Source organism: Armigeres subalbatus, chromosome 2 (genome assembly GCF_024139115.2).
Source record: "Armigeres subalbatus isolate Guangzhou_Male chromosome 2, GZ_Asu_2, whole genome shotgun sequence".
Lineage (NCBI taxonomy): Eukaryota > Metazoa > Arthropoda > Insecta > Diptera > Culicidae > Armigeres > Armigeres subalbatus.
In genome coordinates this window covers 261,483,054-261,507,037 of record NC_085140.1, presented here as the reverse complement: position 1 = coordinate 261,507,037, position 23,984 = coordinate 261,483,054, and the positions used below count along the sequence as shown (strand labels likewise).

The following is a 23,984-nucleotide window of genomic DNA, read 5'->3' as shown; positions in this document are numbered from 1 at the left end:
GTACTTTGTGATGCATAGAATAGAATGCGTCCATAACATTCGCTAATGGTCATCCACGACATTTCTGGAGTAAGAACATTAGGTCTACACGAGTAACTAAAACAGGTTGATAGTTTTTAATGTGGTACATGCGCTTTGCGATATTGGCCTGATTTTGTCTACCCCTCGATGTTTGTTTAACACGTTCTCGGCTGCAGTTGAAGGTTGATTCACATACCTTGACTTTATGGAGTTCGTAAACTACCTAGAATAAATGACAACAACAGGAACTACTTGGAATGCAAACATATGCCATCAAGGGGCCACACAATTTGTTTATTTTGCAATAACTGTCTCCATTACGGAGGTTGATCCGCAGATCTTGACTATATGGAGTCCGTAGATTACCTGGAACCCATGACAACAACAAGAACTACTTGAAATGCAAACATATATCAAAAAGGGGTCACACAATATGTTTGTTTTGCAATAACTACCTCCATTACGAAGGTTGATCCACAGGCCTTGACTCTATGGAGTTCGCAGACTACCTGGAGCCAATAGCAATAACAAGAACTACTTGAAACACAAACATATACCAAGAAGGGGTCTTATAGCTTGTTTATTGCTTTTTATCACGGAGGTTGATCCACAGACTCTATGGAGTTCGTATATTATCTATAACCCATGACAGCAGGTTATTACCACTTCACATGCAAACATAAGTTCTGTTCCTAGAACATCAGAAGGAATTTTATTTTATTTATTATTAGACCGGAGTGGCCTGAACAGTACACAAAAGACTCCTCCATTCAGCTCGGTCCATGACTTCACGTCGCCAACCACGCAGTCTACGGAGGGTCCACAAATCGTCCTCCACATGATCGATCCACCTTGCTCGCTGTGCACCTCGCCTTCTTGTTCCCGTCGAATCGTTGTCGAGAACCATTTTCACCGGATTACTGTCCGACATTCTGGCTACGTGCGCGGCCCACCGCAGTCTTCAGATTTTTGCGGTGTGAACGATGGATGATTCTCCCAGCAGCTCATGCAACTCGTGGTTCATTCGCCTCCTCCACGTACCGTCCGCCATCTGCACCCCACCATATATGGCACGCAGCACTTTTCTTTCGAAAACTTCCAGTGTGCGTTGGTCCTCCACGAGCACTGTCCAGGTCTCGTGTCCGTAGAGAACTACCGGTCTAATAAGCGTTTTGCAGATAGTCAGTTTGGTACAGCGGCGAACTCTATTCGATCGGAGCGTTTTGTGGAGCCAAAAGTACGTATGATTTCCTGCCATGATGCGTCTCCGAATTTCTCTGTTGGTATCGTTATCGGAGGTCATCAGTGAGCCCAAGTACACGAATTCTTCAACCACCTCAATTTCGTCACCATCAATACAAACTCGTGGTGAGTTGCTTACGTTGTCCTCTCTTGAACCTCTTCCTATCATGTACTTTGTCTTTGACGTGTTGATGACTAGTCCAAAGCGAAGCTAGCTTTTCAGTGTGATGTAGGTTTCCTCCATCCTCTCAAAGTTACGTGCCATAATACCAATGTCGTCGGCGAAAGCAAATAACAGGATGGACATCGTGAAAATCGTACCACTCGTGTCAATCCCTGCCCTTCGTATTACTCCCTCCAAAACGATGTTGAATAGCAGACACGAAAGACCATCACCTTGCCGTAACCCTCTGCGCGTTTCGAAGGGACTCGAGAATGCCCCTGAAACTCGAACTACGCACATTACCCGATCCATCGTCGGCTTGATAAACCGTATCAGTTTATCCGGGAATCCGTTTTTGTGCATTAGCTGCCATAGCTGGTCCCGATCGATTGTATCATACGCGGGATTTGAAGTCGATAAATAGATGATGTGTGGGCAAGTTGCATTCGCGGCATTTCTGCAATACCTGACGTACGGCGAACACCTGATCTGTGGTAGAGCGTTCACCCATAAATCCCGCCTGGTACTGCCCCACGAGCTCTCTTGCAATTGGTGTTAGTCGGCGGCATAAGATTTGAGAGATTACCTTGTAGGCGGCGTTCAGCAATGTGATTGCGCAGTAGTTGCTACAATCCAGCTTATCGCCCTTTTGTAGATCGGACACACGACATTTTCCATCCACTCCTGCGGCAGAACCTCATTCTCCCAAACCAAACCCAGTGCAGTGCTCTAGCCAGTGCCCACCGTGTTTAAACAGCTCTCCTGGTAGTTGGTCCACTCCAGGGGCTTTGTTGTTTTCCAGCCAGCTCATCCCCTCTTGGATTTCCTGGAGATTCGGAGCCGGAAGTCGTATGTCCTGCACGCGTGCTCCAAGGTTCATTACCATACCGCCACCGTTGTCTGCCACATCGCCATTCAAGTGCTCTTCGCACCTTTGGATCACCTCACGCTCGTTTGTAAGAAGGTTCACGTTTACGTCCTTACACATATCGGGCTGTTGCACGTGGCCCTTACGTGAACGGTTTAACTTCTCATAGAACTGCGTGCGTTATTAGCGCGGTACAGTTGCTCCGTCTCCGAAGGACTTAGCTCATCTAAAAAACAACCTCTGAAACTAATCCAAATTTGCCTCACATAAATACTTGAAACTTTTTTACGCTCCTATAGGACGTAAAAAGCGTTATTTCGCATTTGGAGCGTAAGAAGAGAAAGCGTTATTTGGAATTTTAAGCGTAAAAAGAGGGAGCGCGAAGAAGGAGCGGCAAAAGAGGTTATACAGTAGGTACATGTTTCTTAGTCTGGATCGGCGTGCATCGCTATGGACTTCTCTACTGCCGCGTTCAGCCTATGGGAAAGTAAGCAGTCAAAGAACTGGTTCTACAAGTGTCAGATAATTGTTGGTGCTGAAACCAAACATACCCAACAACATGATGCAATCAAACGCCACTAGCATTATGGTCCTTATGCGTCTACTTGCCAGACAGGAAGAAAAATATATCACAAAAACTGATAGTATGGGAAATTGCAGTTCATCCAAAATATTCATGAGTAGTTCTTGAAAACTAATTCATATGAAATTCATTCTGCGTACCCCATTGCAATACTCTAGAATTAGGCTCGTAAGGCCTATGCAGCAACGGCCTCCAAAATGTTGTGGGCATCAATCGAAATACTTCTCAATAGATCCTTAGATGCCTGCCAAGAAGGCCATCAAAAACGTTCTCGAATTCAGGTTGACAGATCTATAATAACAAACCTTCGTAATGCGTGCCTCAATTCAAGTTCAGGTCATCCTGCTCAGTTCAATTATATCAGCTGATTTATGATAACATTTTGGCAGTTCTCATAGTGACACTAGAGAATTCGCGAAACGCTACAGAACGTCATTTAGGTCATAAGACATATATGTAATAACGGTCTCCAAAACGTTTTCGGTGACCATCAAAACTCTTTCCAACATCTTTTCCCAAAGTATCAACTCGGCAATGAGCTCTAATGAGACCCGTATACGTGATTAAGTCTCTTTTAGAAGATTCTACAATGCTCTGAGTCATTGTACCTGTGATTAAGATGGTCGCTAATCGTTGAAGTTTTTCTAGCTTCATCTGCGCATTTTTCTCTTTAGTCTTTGGCCACCAGACCAACAAAAATAGCTAATTTTTGGTTTTACTATCGATGAATATCTTAAATGGATCATTTTCGGTATAAGCCCCCATTGCCTACCGAAAGTTCGTTTAATCCATAGGGCATTTGTCATCGCTTTATTAATAGTGTGTTCTAAAAGCTTGTTCCAATTAATTTGCTATCAAGAACTACTCCAAGGTATTTGATTGTATTTCAAAGTTCCAATAGTGTACCTTTCAATATCATGTTGTTTAGTGAGAATTTCTTCCTACGCGTAAAAGGTTTCAAAAGAAAAATATGATTATCAATAGCCGAGCAGGAGCGACGACTTCGATAACAAATTGGTATGAACTAGCCCTGCATAAGAGTTAAATACCAAAAAATAATACCAAAAATTAATATGCAAAATACTTTTGGCATAACATGCTTAGGTATTTCCATACCAAACGAATCACAAATTATTATTCGTTTGGTATTGAAATACCTAAGCATGGTATGCCTAAAGTATTTTGCATATTAATTTTTTGGAATTATTTTTTGGTATTTTACCTCTTATGAAAGGCAGTTCATAACAGAGTATGGAATCAATAACTGAATGAGGTATTATTGAGGTAACTCCTCTTGCTCGGATGTAAGCACACTGATGTAAGATCTGCCAAGGTTACCTGATATATCTCGTTTTGTTAACATTTCTTTAACCCAATCAATAATGCATTTATCGAAGGTAACTTTTTTCAAATGGGCGTAATTGATTCTAACCTTGATTTTTGGAACGGCGATTGTTTTGGTTAATAGTGTCTAAAAAAAGATTGTGAATTTAATATAAATGCTGAAATAGTTTGATTGTTATCCGCTCATCTAAATAACGATAATGTAAGTCCATGCGACAACGATCCGACGGGAACAAGAAGGCGAAGTGCAGAGCGAGCAAGGTGGATCGATCAGGTGGAGGACGATTTGCGGACATGTAGTCATGGACCGAGCTGAATTGAGAAGACATTTATGCACTGCACAGGCCACTCCGGCCTTAGTCTGAAAATAAATAAATAAAGAGCTAAAAATCGAGTCAAAGTGAATTTTTACGCAAGTATGAATATAGCGTAATATAACTAAAATAAGCTTGATACATATGATAAATATCCCTCTACAAAACGAAGTATGATCGCTAAACTAAGAATTATTTGCGTGATAAGCCAACGTTACATTACCTCCCGTGACCCTATGTCTTTTTTTTTGCCTAAAGGAAATCCTGATGGATAGAATTCAACTTTTTTTTCTCCAGTGGCACTCTGATGGGCACATAGCATTTCGCTGAACCTTGGCGTACGAGAAAGGCAAAACAACGATAAGGTCTTTATCCAAAGCGTACACGTTTTCTGAAATGTTTGGCTTATCGTTTTAAGCTGGAATTTTTTGAGTGTGATTATAGTCATTCGCTAAAACTATGCAGTTGTTGGCATTTCCGCTATGGGACACTTTGTTGATATGTAGAATCGTGTGATTGAAATGCTTCTGTTTCATTAGGTGGCAGATAAATGCCATTAAGTTGTGTAATTTATATTCCAAAATGTGCTTTATTGACAGAATAAGTACATATAATATAGACTACTTATTTACTATTTATTATATCTTAGTTTATTGAATTGTTATTTAGATGTTGACTTTTCGGAATATACACTGTGTCATAAAATTGTCCGTACAGCATATGCGCATATAAAAAATAAGTTATTAAAAAACCATATCAGAATTTCTGCACCCTTGATTTATTCGACGTCTAATTAACCCTTCTTTAGTTTGTCAGTACTCGAAATATCAAGAAGTACACCAAATCAATAAATAAAAAATATTTACCTAAAAAGTTGTAAAACCGACGTCTAAAAAGTGATGCATGAATACTATTATTTTTTAAATTTATTTGACGTCACTCAGCACAATACTTATTGCAGCTTATTATATAGTCGTGGTACATCCAGCCATTTCCTGACTTGACTAGAGAAGAACACTTTTTGGGTTTTCAGTATACTAAGGCTATTCGCTCCGAAAACAAAGTTTTTTTATAGGAGGCCCGGAGACCCAAAGTGTAATTTTTGTGCGAAAAAGTCTAGTTCATTTTTTTGGTACTTATCGTTAACCGATTTGCTCATAATAGATTGCTTTTGACGGGTAATCCTGTCCAATTGGGTTGGTCTACGGACGAAAGGAATTGGCTTAAAAGTTATGACCGAAATACTATTTTTATAATGTACGAAAAAGACACCATCATCGTGTTGCGGTTGATTAATCAGGGTTTTCTTAGAGCAGGTTGGCATGACATCATTTTATATTTGAGGCCGTTTCTGTTAGCTTATTTCATGACCATTGATAAAAAATAGACTTATATTTCTAATTCTAAGTGTATCTAAAAGTAGAAATTACGATATGCCAAAATTTCAGTGCTATACACTCTTTATGCGATAATATCGTTTATAAAAGCTATCATTGAGAATTCCCTACGCATTTTGAGTTAATGACAAACACCGTGATTCATAAGAAGTCAATGGTATAAAGATTCTCAGGTAGAGACGTCCTCACAAATTTTCGAAGCATGAAGAGTAAAAAATGTTTCTGAACTGATTCTATGCGGTTCACATATGTTTCTTGATACGGAGCCCAAATGTTACTGCAGTATTCCAAGAGAGGCCTAACATGGGCTACATACAAAGTGTTGATTGTGTAAGGATCATGAAAATTTTAAATCTTTTGATTAAACCACGCATGTTGCTTGCTCTATAAATAATATGATTATAGTAATATCTAAACGACAATTTGAAGTCTAAAATGATACCTAATTCTCTTATTAACTAAACTATTTTCTGGCCTATGGAAATTTGCTCTTATGCCGCATTGATCTTTCTTGATCTTGTCTACGAGATTAAATTACATTTTTCAGTTGTAAAAGATTTTTTGCAATTCCTGATCATAATACCTGGTTTACAGTTGGCGTTTGAGTGATAAAACGGCCTACTTTTCCATACAATGACATGGGTGCTTTAATGAACATTATGCAACTCAAATGGGTTGCATAAAATCCATTAAAGCACTCATTTGGGTGCTATAATGGAAAACCAGCATTAGAACAATAGTTACATGGCCATATTTAGCTAAATTGGCTTGGATGAGTGTTCAAATAGTATATTCTCTGTGTCACGTAATAAATTAAATAATTTGATGGACATGACATCAAATTCTCCTCGGCAAGCCTCGTCGGATAAACGTACAACTCGTGTTGAAAAAATCATCTTTTTGCAACTAGTTGCACAAACTACTATTATTGCACTAAAACTGGTTGTTAATAAATTTTGAAACGCTACCAGATCAGATTGCTCTCATATTTCCAAAAAGAGTTTTATATCATCTGCTTAAATTGATAATAGTCAAATTACTGTGGAATAATTGTCGTCTTATATGTATTCGGTGTAGTTCACAAGAATATGGAGCAAGTTGAGTGAAACCACCTCAGAAATAATAATAATAAGCTCTTCTCACACCGCATGTCGAAGCAGGCGAAGTCATGAAATGTTTCGTTCTAAACTTTCCATGCGAAGCTCCTTCAGCAGTACCGGTTCGTTCATTGTATGCTTCAGTAAAGCACATCGACCTAATGCTTAACGTTGTACTTAAGAGCTTTCGCCTCTCTCGGACGGTGAATCAGCGAGATCAAGGCGAGTTGGCCGTCTATCTATATAGGGGAGAACGGTCCAAAATGCATCCCTTAAGCTTTTTCGATGTTTTCACCAATATAAACAAGAATACCGAACCATTTCAACATGTAGGGTAAATGATGTATCTTGGTTGTCCAAGGACATTCATTAGAAAATATATCGAGATTGAATAGTATAAAACAATTGAAAACCACTAGGTTCATCCAAATACATAACCTATGATTAGTCTTGTGTCTCCATTGCCCAATTTTTGAGTAAATCACGTTTACTAGGTGTAAACTGTGATATACTGCGAACTGAAATATTTTCTTTTTGGACATCAAATATATAATTTCGACATGGAAAATGCATATATTTTGGACAGAGTCATTTTCTCCTAATTTTAAAATGGCCACCTACAGATCTCAATGGTATGACTTACCTACACGTATCCACATTCATTTAAATGCATTTATTTGCTTAACTGACATAGATTAAACCAGAAATTAACATTGTTTCGCAATCTTATCGATATCATTGAAAACAGCCTGAAAGTTGGCAATTAATGGTTCATCCATGTACTGTACATGGGGTGACCAATAAATGTCTGATGCATAAAAACATAACTTCATTTTGGTCACTCCTTTTTCACCCGTCTCAAGTTCATGTTAAGCGATTGGAATATGTTAGTATCTCAATTACAATCAAACTTTGGCCGCAGGACCTCAAGATTGCCGTTTGAACCAATTTAAACGTGTTTCAGGTGCATGTTACGAAGAGTCCTATAATGCATGTTCTCCTGCATACTGGCGTCCAGCAGGAGCTTTGGTAGAAAGCTTTACATTTTAGATAATTTTAAAGATAAATAATAGTTGAATTGTGAATTCTCATCAGGAGCCGCTAGAGTTGAGGTAAAAGTATGCAATGATCATACTTTCGATAAAAAAAATTCTACACATTATCTAAAATTGATCGAAGAAGCGAAGAAGATTTTAAAAATGTTTAAAAAATAGGCATGGGGCAAAACGCCTGAATAGTGGTGTAAAATGACTCATTTGCATGTAAACTAATGGCGAACGCATGGTTGTTTGTTTTTTTTTAGAGGATTGAACTGAACTCTTACGGGTGAGGTGGAAAAATCGCAAATCATTAAATTTGAGTGAATATGAAGGGCTTTTCCTCACTTTTTCCAATTGAGCTCAATAATGGATAACTAGTTATGAATTGCAATGGTAATATTCGTTCATAAATATCCTACAACAGATTATATGAGTGATTTTATAAGTGAGGCCATTTTGACCCAGGGGTTCATTATGCACTGTTCTCCCCTATGTGTATTTTGTTCTAAATTAACGCTGTAGTGGGAATACTCTTCATAGGTCAATACGGATCGTTTGAAAAGACATTATTATTATTTTTTTTATTAACATTAATCATAGAAACTTTAAATCACGTTTAATTGCATATTAACGGCAGCTCGGCCGTATGAAAATCATTTTTTTTTGTTAAATATCTTGGCTGTAATCAGCACACGAAAATAGACAAATTGGTATGAAATTTTCGAAAAAGAATCCACGTGTCTTGGAGGGACTTGAACCCTCAACCTCCTACTCTCTAAATAGGTGTGATAATCTCTACACAACAAGACTACTTAAATATCTCGTTTGTGGAAAAAGCCATCAGAATCAGAGTACCAACCTCCACCGCGGTTGGTCGTCATCAGGCAGCCGTGACGGTAAGGCGCGGATCCGGCGACTGACGACGATTTGGTGGAGGGGCTATGAATCGTACCCATGACCATCTGCTTGTAAGGCGAATGTGTAGCCAACTACGCTACGGAACCCCCATTTTGCATGTTTTTGTATTAATTTATTATTCCTTGGTTTTTTTTTCGATTTTGATTTTTTTTCTGAAGGGGGAGTTTTCAATAATAAGATCCAGTGTTGTCCTACACTCAAGGCAAAAAATTCTGCTCTTTGATATTACTCCATCTAAACGATTTTATAGTCTTAACTATAAATTCAACTAATAGGAGGATATTTGAATTTTCTAAATGTCATGTCAAACTGTCAAAAAATGCACGCCAGAGTCACAGGAGCGCGCGCACTGAAAATACACTGGAGTGTATTTACAACGCGCCCGCTCCTGTGGCTCTGGTGTGCATTTTTTTGACAGTTTGACATGACATTTAGAAAATTCAAATATCATTCTACAAGTTGAACTTACTTAGTTAAAACAATAAAATCGTTTAGATGGAGTAATATCAAAGAGCAGAATTTGTTGCCCTGAGTGTAGGACAACACTGATAAGATTTTTACAATAAAAAATAGGGTTTGCTACAATAAAAAATAGGGTTTGCTAGGGGAAATGACGGCTTTGGCAGGTTTTATTCTATTTTGTCAGGGGAGTTTTCTATAACCAATTATACTCAAATTTGGCCTAAACATTGCATATCAAAGAATATTGTGTCTTAATTTCATAAAAGTTTGTCAACAAAAACCCCCCTGACAATAATAGAACATAACCTGCCAAAGCCGTCATTTCCCCTATGTATACAATAACAATAATAGTTTCCTTAATTTTCCATTCTGAATTCAGAGCAAAACAATTGGTTTTTCGGTTTTTCAATGGGATTGGACGAAACAATAGAAAACATTGTGTTTTAAATTATTTTCTAACTTTTTTATTCTTTACGATAGAAATACAATTGACTTTTATTGTTTATTTTACAATTATTCTATTGTAGTGCAATTCCTAATCATAATACCTACGTACCTACGAGGAGGTCCTTCGTAGCTTTGTAGGGAAAGCATCTGTCTAGCGTACTGGTTTCGTGGGATCAAATCCTACCAAAGGGAGCGGTTACCCTCCAATACCTTTTTTCGAACTAAATCTATCACATGCTGTGCATATATTTGACGTTGGACAACGTCTTACCCGAAGGTACTGGGTGTCAAAACAGTATCTAAAATTGGGGACCGTCACGAAATCATGTAAGATTTTGAACGAGCCTTTATCTTTCGATGGATTTTTGAGATTTATATATCAATCGACTCGGAAACTCTCCAGCAATTTGTCAATTTCATTGAAACTTTTAATTATTTACGATAAACTATTGAATATTTAAATTCTTGTCCTACCTAGCAAAAATATCAGAACCAACCAATCCCGTTCATGCATTGCTGCACGGACATCAGAATGATGTAAGTTACGGGTCTTGCGACCCACCGTTTCATTTCCTCCATGATTTGTGCTCGCACGTCATTCGCATACTGGACGTGGTGACGAACGGGTCGATCTTCAGTGTTAGAAGCCCAGTCTAGGTACGCAATTTTCTACCTTGAACTAAAGGGCTATTACACTGATGGTGAACTGTGCAATTTGAAGTTAATTTAAATAATTTTCTGGATGGGTGCACCTTAAACATTAGACATTTGGACATGTTTTCCAAATAGTACAAAGTTTTCAATTTAATGTGTGGGTTAATGGGTTAATATCCCTCAAAAAAACAAACCAGAAACCAGCTTGCGCGATGATTCACGGTGACTGGTTACGGAGAGCGGGAACGGAGACCGAACAGAACGATGACGTTGGTAGCGGTCCTGACATCGATAGCAGTAGTTTCTGCATCTGTGGCGGTTTAGCGGCAAACTATCGAGTGGCTATCGTCGGCGTCAGCGGCACTCCAGTGAAATTTTCTTGCATGTTTGCAGATCTGGTTTTGTTGCAGGACCAATAATTTGTTTTTTTTTTCAGGACCACCATTTTATACAATGAAAGGTTGTATAGTGAAGAATTTTGTGCAATGTGCAAAATTACCGCTTTACGACGCCAGAAAGTTGCCGTTCGTAGCAGAATCACAAACGCGCGTCGGAGGGAGATGCTAGAAATATTTATTCGCTTGAATGGCATCAGTGGCAGTCAAGTGAAATTTTCTTAAAATTCTGATTTAGTTTTGTTACTGTTTGTGACTGGGAAGGCGAATGATTGAAAATCAATCAGTTCTTTTAGGTATCACAATTTTATTGAAGCGAAGGTTTAGCCGAGACGAATTTTGTTTAAAGTGCAAATCATAATTGCTTGGTGACAGCAGAAAGTTGCCGTCGTCGGAAACTGCTTTCTTCCGCGCACGTGGCATTTCATTTGAAATGTCACGGAAAGCATATAGCGGCATCAGCATCGGCGGAGTTGCTGAAGCATATTTTATTCCAGCCCGTTGGTCGTCGTCGACAGCTGTTAGTGATTCGAAAGATGCATTAGGGGAAAAGCAGGTAAAATGAACAGTTGGCTATATTGAGATTAAAACACTAATTAGGCGTATGTTAACCATGCACAAGTTTTCTTCTAAATAAGATTGTACGACAATTCCCCGAAAACCAATTCCCCGAATGCAATTTCCCCGAATGTAATTTCCCCGAATGTAACAATTCCCCGAATGTAACAATTCCCCGAAAATAAAATACCTCTTGCAAACACATTTTCGCAATCGATTGTATGCGTCCGAAAAAGCAACGTTCAAAGATACGTTCAAGAGTGTTTCATTGGAGATTATCAGCTGAATAGCCAATGGTAGTATTTGATGTTCTTGATACTCCAAGATGTGTTTTTGAGTTATAAAGATATCAGAGTTCAGTGTTTTCTAGGGAAGTTTTTTTTTTCCTAAAATAGTATCAAACTGCAATTCCGATTGAAAGCCTTTTGGTAAATATTTTTCCTATCTTCGGAATTAAACTTCTGTCCTGTATAAACCTTCTTCAAAGATATAAGGTAATGGTAGATGTTAATCCTCGTAAACAAAAAAAATGCGTTTGCCCAGAATGAGGCAATGGTGAATGTGATTCCTTCTTTGAAAAAAATGTATCTGCTCGGAATAATGCAATGGTAAATGTGTCCCTTCTTCAGTGGGTGTTACACCAGATAATGAATGTTATTCGTTATTTAATAACATATATCTGCCCTGAATATGATAGTGGGGGATGTTCTTAAAAAAAAAAGCATTTTTACGAAGTAAGGAAATGGTGGATGTGGTCCTTCAAAAATAGGCGTTAGCTCGAAATAATGCAAAGATGAATAAATTGAGCATGAGAATAAGGGCTAATCTGATCTCTTATTTGGATGCAGGCGAATTCGGCCAGAATAAGGAAAAAAATATATAAGATCCCTTATTACGCATATGTATTGAATGTATTATATTTCACCGAAAAACATTTTGCCGAATTCATTTTCTCAATATAGTGTTAGGCGTACTGTAACTTTCGCGGTATGACTTTTGATGGATTATACCTTTTTCAGAATGACCTTTGGAAGAATCTCGTTTTTCACAATGCTATATTAAACAAATTGGCATATCTTAGATAAGTGTGGTGTAGTATAGCAGCAGGTTTGAAGCATATAATTGCTCCATATCATTCATTTTTTATACCTGGTAAGCGAGCTACTTGCTAAATAAACGAATTATTTCCTCTTCTTGCTTTATTGCAGACAGAATTTCTGTCTCGAGAGGCCTTATACCGGATAGACGAGTTTATTTAAAGAAGGCATTATCTCCTCCATTCTCATTACAGCGGACAGACGCGATCGATTGTACGACAATTCCCCGAATAACAATTACCCGAATGCAATTTCCCCGAATAACAATTCCCCGAATGTAACATTTCCCCGAATGTAACATTTCCCCGAATGTAACAATTCCCCGAATGTAACATTTCCCCGAACGCATCTCCCTTCTTTTTGAGTGAGGCACAAGGCGATGGGTATTAAATAAGCCATGCGAACAAAGTCGTATGATTGCCGATCCGGAGGTTGCGAGTTCGATTCTCAGTGCGGCCTAAGATGCTTCAAGGTGGGAAGCATTTTTGGCTCCTTGTTGCACAGTGTATCCATTGTGCTTGCTACACAAGACATTCATGCAACTGGCAGATACCGAAAAGTTTTCGACATCTGTGGGAAAGTCTTCTTGAAATGAACGCGTTTGTCCGGTATAAGACGACGGTAGGAGATAATTCCTTCTTCAGATGATAGCATCACCCGGTATTAGAGGAAAGAAAGTGATAATGTCTCCCTCAAATGAACACATTTGCCCAGTATAAAGCAAAGAGGATGGATAGCCACCTTCTTCAAATGAACTCGTTTGTCTGGAATAAAGTGAAAGAATGAAACAACGCCTTCTTTAAATGATCGCGTCTTTCCGTTGTAATGAGAATGGAGAAGATGATGCCTTCTTTAAATTAAGGTCTCTCGAGACAGAAATTCTGTCCGCAATATAGCAAAAAGAGGACATAATTTGTTTACTAAGCAAGTACCACGCTTGACAGGTATAATAAATGATTGATATGAAGCAATTATATGCTTCAAAACTGCTGTTATATTACACCACACTTATCTAAGAAAATGCTTATTTGTTTAATATAACATTCTGAAAAACGGCATTCTTCCAAAGGTCATTCTGAAAAAGGAAGAATCCCTCAAAAGTCACACCGCGAAAGTTACAGACCGCCTAATGCTATGTTGAGAAAATGAATTCGGCAAAATGTTTTTCGGTGAAATATAATACATTTAATACAAATTGCGTAATAAGGGATCTTATATTTTTTTCCTTATTCTGGCCAAATTCGCCTACATCAAAATAAGAGATCAGATTGTCCTTGTTCTTATTCTCAATTCATACATCTTTGGACTATTTCGAGCTAACGCCTATTTTTGAAGGACCACATCTACCATTTTCTTACTTTGTAAAAATGCCTTCTTTTAAAGAATGCATCACATCCCCCATTATCCCCCATATTCAGGACAGATACATAAGGCTTGTACGCGACAAAATCTGGACACCTTTAAACACGTATAACTTTTGAAATAGAACATCAACAAGTGAAATATTTCGTAGATTGATGAATGTATGTGTGTACTTTCTGAAAATATATTTCTTATAAGTGTTACAAGTTCGTAGTGAAAAATGGCGTCGAAGAAATTGTAGGTTCGGAAAGAATTGTGTGCAGTCGCCATTGAAATTAGGGTCTCTCGATCCAGAAACTGACTAAAAACATTTTGTTTTCATGTGAACACTGCTCAAAGCGTTTTAAAATATGTCGATGCTTGTTTAAGAATATCTGAAACATTCGAGAGTGGATTAAAAACGGATTTTATGAGCCACCAGAAGGATACGAGCTCGAAACAGATTCTACTGAGGATGTCAAATCATTCGGCACGTATTATTTCTTAGAAAATTCAAATGTCACCAAGTTTCGTGCATACATCGAAGCATCGATAAGGAATGAAGCCATTTGAAGTGAAAACGTACCGAAATAAACCAACAGCAGTTTATTTTTATTCTTAAAGTTATGTGTCCAGATTTTGTCGCGATCAAGCCTTATATGTTATTAAAGAACGAATCATAACATTTATTATCTGGTGAAACACCTACTGAAGAAGGGACACATTTACCATTGCATTATTCCGAGCAGATGCATTCTTTTTAGAGAAGGAATCACATTCACCATTGCCTCTTTCCGAGAAAACGCATTATTTTTGTTTACAAGGATTCACATCCACCATTGCCTTATTTATTTGAAGAAGGTATATGCAGGACAGAAGTATGATTCCGAAGATAGGAAAAATATTTACCAAAAGGCTTTCAATCGGAATTGCAGTTTGATACTATTTTAGGAAAAAAAACTACCTTAGAAAACACTGTACTCTGATATCTTTATAATTCAACGATTTTATTTATTTATAATTCTTGGAGAATCAAGAACTACAAATACTACCAATTCAGCTGATAATCTCCAATAAGACACTCTTGAATGTATCTTTAAACACTGTTTTTCGAACGCATACAGTCGATTGGGAAGATGTGTTTGCAGGTGCAGTGTGCACCTATATATTTTATTTTCGGGGAATTGTTCCATTCGGGGAAATGTTACATTCGGGGAATTGTTACATTCGGGGAAATTGCATTCGGGGAATTGTTACATTCGGGGAAATTACATTCGGGGAAATTGCATTCGGGGAATTGGTTTTCTGGGAATTGTCGTACAATCGACGCGATCATTTAAAGAAGGCATTGTATCATTCTTTCACTTTATTCCAGACAAACGAATTCATTTAAAGAAGGGGCAATCCATCATCTTTGCCTTATACCGGGCAAATGTGTTCATTTGAGGAAGACATTATCACTTCCTTTCCCCTAATACCGGGTGATGCTATCATCTAAAGAAGGCATTATCTCCTACCGTCTTATACTGGACAGACGCGTTATTTAAGAAGACATTCCCTTGGCTTCAAACCGGGCAGATGCGTTCATCATACCGAGCAAACTTATTAATTTATAGAAAGCATTATCTCCTCACTTCGTCTTATACAGACCAAATGCGTTCATTCATAGAAAGCATTGCCTTCTTTCAGTGCATTGTCTTCATCTTAAATGGCTCTAAATTCTACCTGAAACTTAGCCTGTTTTCAACTTAGTGTTCTATTATTAATTACACAGTTATTGAAAGCTTTCCCGTATCTTCCTACCCTGAAGCATCTTAGGCCGAACCGAGAATCGAACTCGCAACCTCCGGATCGGCAATCATACCCATCGCCTTATGCCGCACTCAAAAAGAATTCGGGGAAATGTTACATTCGGGGAATTGGTACATTCAGAATTGTTATTCGGGAAATTGCATTCAGGAAAATTGCATTCGGGAAAATTGCATTCGGGGAATTGTCGTACAATCCTAAATAACATAAGGTACCTGAGCTAATATTTTGGTTTTGAGACCGAGCGAATGGCTATTAATATCCAAAATATCAAACGAAGCCGTGAAAATTGGGTCTGATGTTATTTTCAACCATTTTTCCGTAAGCTTTGATTCTTAATAAATTCATCATGAAATTGGTTTAAACTACGGCGGCAAATAGGACAATCTTCACAAAGATGTTGCAGGAGTGAATAGTTAAATTTTTGGTTTGCATCGTTATAAGAAGAGCTATTCATCACATGGCATGTATGCAGGTAAAATGAACACTTGTATCAAACTTATACAAATTTATGATAAAAGTTGTGCAATTGTGAAGCGGAAGTTCAAGAAACAAACCATATCAAATAATCAAGATCAAACTTTGAATTTCTAAATTTAATTTCAAAGTAGATGATTTTCCAAAACTTTTTTTCTTCTTTTTATTATTTTGATAATTGAGAGCTTTTCAAAAGATATACCAGATTTTTCATAACGCTCTCGTAATCTTAATTAATTATATTTACGGCGCTGGAGTTGAAAAAATAAAAATTAAATGTTATAAAAAGGTTTTAGAATCGATGTTCATTTTACCACCAGGAAGTGTTCATTTTACCCGCACTATTTTTGTACATACGAAATTTCGATGTTTTTTATTTCGAGGAAAAACTATGAAAAACGATGTTTTTAGCGAAAACAATGTTCAGTGCAATAAGAATATGAGTTAAATTGTTGGTCTAAGTGGTTAAACGAGCAAGTTATTCTCGTTTTAAGATTGAAATCAACGCAGGTCCTTAACGTGTTCATTTTACCACCTTTTCCCCTATTAGAAATTAATCGTTTCTTCTCAGAGCCACCATTCTATACAAAGGAATATTGGGCGAGACGAATTTGTTCAAAGTACGACGTCAGAAAGTTGCCGTCCGTAGCAGAATCACGAGCACGCATCGTAGGGAGGTGCTACAAATATGGATTGCGTAAGTGGCAGCTAAGTGAAAGCGTTTCATCGGCAAATTTTCGAGTGGATGATGTTGGCATCAATAGCAACTAAGTGCTCAGTTAAATCGAGATTGATACTCTGCGTATTTGTTTGTACTTGGTTGCTTACCCAACACAAATGTTCTGATTTAGGAAAATCTCTCTCAATATCGATTGCGGTATCCCAAATTGCTGTCGGAGAAAGTCATTTCACGTGAAGCTTTCTGGTTTCAGTGTTACGGTGTTGTATTATTGTATATTCGATGTCCAGTTGGCCCTACATACATCACATCATTAACAAATAATGAAAATAGAAGTGGCCCTAAGTTACTACCCGAGGGAACGACGAAACTGTCCGAACTTGACCAGCCTATTCTTACTTTCATTGACCTTCCGGATAGATAAGATCTCAATCAGCGAACGATCGCGGAAGACACTCCTAACCTTTCGAGCTTGTTTACAAGAATGTCATGATTGACACGATCAAAAGCAGCCTTGAAGTCTATGTATATAGCATCGAATTGCAAGCCGGCGTTCATTGATTCAACTAACATTTTATCGAAAATAAATTTCTACATACCATCTCGACAACTGGTTCATCGACATACATTTTCAATTAATCACAGTCGTACAAATTATGCACAATCGGATCTCTCAATAAGATGGTGGCCATCTATAATCAACACCGCGAAACTATTGACTTTACAATGTCTCGTCAGAACCTAAAAAAATATGTTGCCACAATTCGAAACCTACACATCTAAAATTACATTAAATAGCAAAATTAAACACTACTCAACAAATCTATTTTTTTTTATACACTCTAATACCGTATTTATAGCATTAAGAAAATAAAGAAAAACTTGTATATTGTATATGACCTATTCTACGACTTCTTCTTCTTCTTCTTCTTCTTGTTGGCATTACATCCCAACACTGGGACAGAGCCGCCTCGCAGCCTCGCAGCTATTCTACGACGGTTGACGAAATAAATAAATTTACAAAACTATGATGTTTTAGGATCTCCGAATTGTCCTGGAGATTGAATCAACCAAAACTTCCCTGATGTCCTCTGCCGCATGACTTCCATGATGCTCCCAGCCGCGGTATCAATCCAACCATGTCCTCCAAGTATTTGTCTTACATTTGCATCTAAAGTTTAGGCATGTGAGATGTTGTAGGATGTCCAAATTGTCATGAAGTTTGAATGAAATGGTGATTCACACCGAATTTCGTTGTTTTTATATTTGAAGGAGCAATAAATGTTGTATCGTTTCAAACTCCAAACATTGATTCCCTACCTTCGAAAAACACTCATCGCAGTCACACTATGCTTTGATGCAGCTATTTCTTTATGAGTTTCCATCGAACCATTGGTTCTGCATTCGATATTGATTACCACGATCACTAGTTTTCTACTAGTGTATACCACCTACTGTATACCACCCCTGTATACCACCCCTAATTAAAAACCCAAGCAGCATGTCTCACACAGAATCACGTTGTTTACGTCTGCTATCAGCTGTACTCGCCGGTACCGGCAGAAGCAAACGTAAAGAGCGAGAGCGGTTTGCCGTGAGCGCAGAGAGTGATCTCACCCGATCGACAGGAGAAGATCATATGATCGAATGCATTGACCGGTTCTCTCGCTGCACTGATGCATGCATAGTGCTGAGGATGCTGCGTATTTCATCCTGTCTCCGTGTGCAGTGCATTTTGTCGTATAGAGCAGACGGACCGCGCTCGAAGCGAATGGTAGGCAAGATCAATCAGCACCGGAGACTCGCCTACGATCAGTTTTCGCCGGGATTTCAAACAGTTCGGACGCTGTTTTCGCGTGAATGGTGCGTATCGTGGAGACTCATTGCGGTGTTTGTGGTTTCTGAGCTGAATGGGATTTTCTGGATTACTTTGGCGCGGTTTTTTGTACCTTGGTTTTCTGGCTGAGTGAAGTGGCGTTGAGATGGATACGGTTTTGTTGTCCTTTTTGGACGGGCTGCCTTGAATTATCTCGTACGTTCGTGACTGAAGGAAAGTGTGGTGAAACCCGTAGACTTGTTACGATAAATTGCTTGGCGGTGTAGTATTTAAATAGATTGCGCGTTTTGGTGCACGTTCAAAGAGTCATACGCGTTGTTTTTCTCTTCACTTACCTTCGCAAGTGGTGCGTATTTTGTTCCTTTTTCGACGCCCAAACGGACCGAAATAATACGCTGTTAATATGTCATCGGCTTTTTTGTACTGTCGACAACCGCAAGTGACAATGTGCTTCGGTTCGTTTAGAGTTGGTGCCAATCAGTGAATCGCCTATAGATTGGTTGAAATAAAAATAAATGAAAATATTCCCACCGCTGTTCTCGTTGGCGTTGGAACGGCAAGTGCTAAAACGTATCGATGATTTCGTGGAAAATAATCCTTCCCTCGTCCCTGGTGGGTAACGTAAGAAAATAATTGTGAGATCAGACCTTATGAGCGACCTTTTTCTCGGTTTGGAATCTGAAAAGGTGCAATAAAATAAAACGCAGGAGAAACAACAGAAGGAGTGAAAGAAAAGTGCAAATTGGTATCCCGAGAAGAAATAATTTGGAAGTGTGCTTGTGAGTGAAGTGCAGATCACACAAGTGCCAAAGGTAACACGTGGGAATCTTCAAAAATGCAATTTCATTGAGTGGTGTTCCCATCCGGCAATCAGTGTCGGGTCAGTTTACATCGTGCGTACTTTTTTTTTTGGATGTTGCTGCGGCGCACCGAATGCCGATCAATAGTGTTTGCTATCTGTGACCCTTGGATGTAATGAAGCGACGCGACGGAAGCGCAATTGAGTTCGGTGTCCTGTCCAGTCGATGAGTTGTCGTACGAAGCTTTCTTTCTTGTCGGTCGGTGGTGACCATTTCGAAGTGAGTAATTATAGTTTGCCGTCTTATCAATGTAAGACCATTATTATTCGTTTTTTTATTATGGTCCATACGATCACTCTCACAGTCAATTCAGAGCGGGGCGTTTGCTGATGGTGCACTGCTGGATCAGTTCTGAATTGTGTAATGGGTTTAGTTTTAACTAAAAAACGATTTTATTCACTTAGGGAGGGCGATGCCCTTAGACTTTTCAACTTTGCAATCATTGAAGCCGAAACTGATTAAGAGCGCGTCTTTGAGTGGGTTTCTCTATCGGTTTTATAAAAAGCAAATCTATTATGGCTTGTAATGATATGAGTACATAACATAAAGGAAGAAATAATTTCAAAGGTGTTGAAAAGGGAACAACTTTCTTTGGAATCGGTTTCTACCAAAACATATTAATTGAAAAATTGATCTGTTAATATTTCTTCGTTGTATGGCAATTTGAGACGAAAGTTTGACGACTTTATTAAAAAAAAACAAGCGCTGTTGAATTGATGTCGAGTTCATTTGAGTAGTTCGTTAGATCGTTTAGATAGGTCCAAAACAATGTATTTCCAGTTTTTTCTGACAACCTTTTCGCAAATGTAAATCCGAATTTGTTGCAATCGTAGCTGGGTTTCTAGTGACCAGTCGTTTTCTTCAGCGTGCCTCAGAACCAAGTCAATTCCGTTTGGCTGCCTCATGCAAAAATAATGCCCTTCATCGTTGACATTGGCACCTGCACCTGTTGTCCTCCAGGTATTCGAAACTGTCAAAACTGCAATGGCTCAATTTACTGGTGGCTTTCTTACTAATCTCATAAAACACATAGTTGTAGATCAACTAAATTATAGTTTGGATTGTAAAGCATGTTCCAAGACATCCTGACTGCTTCACCCGAAACGTAATCCCATGCCAAAATCGCCAAGTAAATTCGTCTTTGATATTATTGACTACATCCAACCAGCAGATGTCAGATTTTCTAACAATTCTGTATGAGAACCTACCAGAATCTGTATGAGAACTTGGCATATGCAAATTTGTAAGTTTCTTATACAAACAATGTAAGCTTCTTATACAGATACTGTAAGAAAAGCTTACAAAATTGTATTTTTTATACAGTACTAGTTGAACGTACCCAACCACGCTATTATCTTGCATTTTAACTGTCAATTGCAGGGAATCAATATTCGAGCAACGCCTAATAATATACTCTTTGTCATCAACAGAGTTTGTTTGACAAACGCACCTAGCGACAAACCTTTGTCAGAACCCGAACACAATATGACAAGAATCATTTGCTCTGACATTTTCGAAAATACGATGCTAATTTTGCAATCATTGTTCGATTCTCGAATATTTCCATAAAAGCAGAAACTATGACAGCATAAAACAGAAATTTGCTCTAGAAATAATGTAAAATAACGGGATGAAAAGTTAGCAACAAGATTGTCTCCTTTTTTGTTGCTGACAAACATTTTCGGATCTTTGTCATTATCATTGCTGTTCCAGAGAAAACATTCCTCTTTCCGGTTGAATATTCAAACTACCGCAGCTGTCACTTCATACTTTTTCTCTGCTGTTTGGCATGGTACTCTACGATGACAACGCCAAATACCAGGTTTTTGTTTCAGTGTGTCGAAGAATTGCATGCTTGCGGTAGAACTTTGACAGCTGCGGAAGAACTTTGCGGAATCCGTAAAATGGAAAATTTTGGAAAGATCCGCAATATCTCCGACAAAAACAAAGCTTTGTTTTTGGTTCTCTTTTGTCGCTTGTTTCGCATACGCATACCAAAAAAATGATTCCCTGAGTCAATTGTTAAGTTCATTGCAGCGCCGCACTCTAGATCATTTTTTGTGCGTTGGCATTGGGTTTTCTTCCAACTCGCCCTAAAATTGCATTTTGACAATTTTTCAAAATTTCATCGGTCAATTTGCAAGCTTTTTGTATATATAAACACAGCAGACACCAAGACGAATCGATTAATTACACGTAAAAAAAATAAGGTTATGGCAAAACCTATTCAAAAAAACTTATACAACTTTATTATGCCACCTAATAAATGATCTCATACCAAAAAGCTAATAACATTCATAAGATAATAAAATGTATAAGTTTTGGAATGTATGTGGCGAATGCAATGTATTAGTGTATTCTTCTACATGTCATATGGCGCCTGCTTTGGCAAAAAAAGTATTAGAAATCTTAATAATAAATAACATTATTTTTTTACGTATAGATAACCAACCGCGCGAATCGGTCATCCCGTTCGTGAGTTATAATGCCTCAATGGAAAAGCAAACTCATTTTTATATAGAGAAAAGAAGAAGAAGAAGGAGGAGGAGAAAAAGAAGAAGAAGAAAAAGGAGAAGAAGAAAAAAGGCTAGTAGTTTCGGGTTTTTTCGTCGCCGCACTCTTTTTTGTGCGTTCGCAATGGGTTTCCTCCCAACTCGCCCTAATACTGTATTTTGATAATTTTTCGACTTTCCAATTCAAATTTGTAAGCTTTTTCTATATACAAACACAGCTGAGCCCAAGACGAATCGATTGATGAGAAAATTTTGCAAATCGGTCCATGCGTTCGTGAGTTATATTGCCTCAAAGGAAATGCAAACTCATTTTTATATATAGAGATTAGACAAACCTGTCCGATCTCGCTCGGGTTGTTTTTTTTTCTTCTCTCGGTCAAACTGTCAATCGTTTAGTTGATTGCATCGTCGCACTCTAGATTGCGTTCAGTTCAATTACCTAATTTCAGGTTATTGGCCACGTGAAGAGCGAAAATAACAATTTTTGAATTCTAATTAAATATGTATAATGTACTTAAATGCAATTAATTTCATTGCCATTCACATTAAAAATCTGGGTATTCTCGGACATAGCGCCGTCAGTTCATATTTTTCCGTTTTTAATGGTTTTATTGGAGCACCTTTTTCTTAATAGCATAAAACCAACACCTAACAAAATTATTATTCACCAGTTATTAGCTAATATCTATCTATAAGGCTTCCAATGGTGTGTAAATATCACCACTTTGTTCAATGAGGCGAAAGTTATGAGCTAAGAGCAAAAGAGTGCCGACAACTGACTACCTTCCTCTACGCCAAAATTGTTCAGAGAATAAAAAAACACTTCCGCCAAATTTTATAATCTCTGTAATTTCTATAGGAATATGCGAAGGTCTAAAGGAATAGATTTGGAATTCCGAAGGAATTTCTGAAGATATTCCTAAGAGAAATGTTGTTTTTCCTAAGAGAAATGTGTTTTTCATAGGAACTCAAAACAAATTTTCAAAGGAACTTACAAAGAAATTCTAAAGGATTTACTAAAGGAATTTAAAAAATAAATCGTTACCGTAGAATTTATGAAGAAATTTCGAAAGGAATTTCGGAAAAAAATTGGGCTTTTCAAAGGAATTCCTAAAGAATACTCCGAAGAATTTTTCCTAAAGAAATTTTTAAAGGTATTCCTAAAATAATTTCCGTATGTACTCCTGAAAGAATTTCCGAAGGATTTTCCATAAATATTTCCGAACGGAATTTCCAAACCAAATCCTTAAGGAATTTTCGACATTCTTAAGGACAAGTCTCCCGGAATAAAAAACGAAATGCACTCGCGTTTTCAAGAGCACCCCATTCAAAACGAAGGCCACGCACAACTGACATTTTTATTATTCCATGCATGCTGCGATGCAGAAAAGCTGGAATAATAAAAATGACACTTGTAGGTTTGGCAGGCTTGCGACTGGCTTCCGTGTCCTTAAATTTCTGATAGATTTTTTTGGAATTTCTTCCTGGAATTTCATCCAGGGATTTGTTTAGAAAATTCAAAGAAAGAATAGTAAGATAATTTCAAAAAAATATTCGGAAATTCCTTAACGAATTCTTTTACGAATTACTTTAGACATTTTTTTAGATTTTTTTTCGGAAAATCTTTCGATAGGTATACCAAAGAAAATTGTTTTAGGAATACCTTCGGAGATTCCTTGAAGATAAACCTTTCTGGAATTTTCTTTAGGAATACCTTTGGTACTTGATTTGGTGATTTTTTTTCGGAATATATTTTAGAAATTCTTTCAGTAATTTCTCAAGAAATCCCTTTGAAGGATTTTTTCAGAACTGCCTCCGAGAGTTCCCTCAAAAATTCTTTTAGGAATTCTTTTGGTTACACCTCTGGA

The 23,984-nt window shown here is 37.9% G+C and overlaps 1 protein-coding gene across 3 annotated transcripts in view; it reads left to right on the top strand.

Moving 5' to 3' along the window:
* The first annotated feature begins 18,711 nt into the window (after positions 1-18,711).
* LOC134212149 (laminin subunit alpha lam-3) overlaps positions 18,712-23,984 on the top strand; it is a 536,022-nt gene continuing 530,749 nt past the window's right edge. For 2 of the 3 annotated variants that reach the window (XM_062689752.1, XM_062689751.1), the window contains exon 1: positions 18,714-19,822. The gene's annotated coding sequence lies outside the window, so the exon portion shown is untranslated. Of the gene's footprint in view, positions 19,823-23,984 lie in introns of all 3 variants that reach the window. The other variant, XM_062689753.1, reaches the window with a different exon arrangement.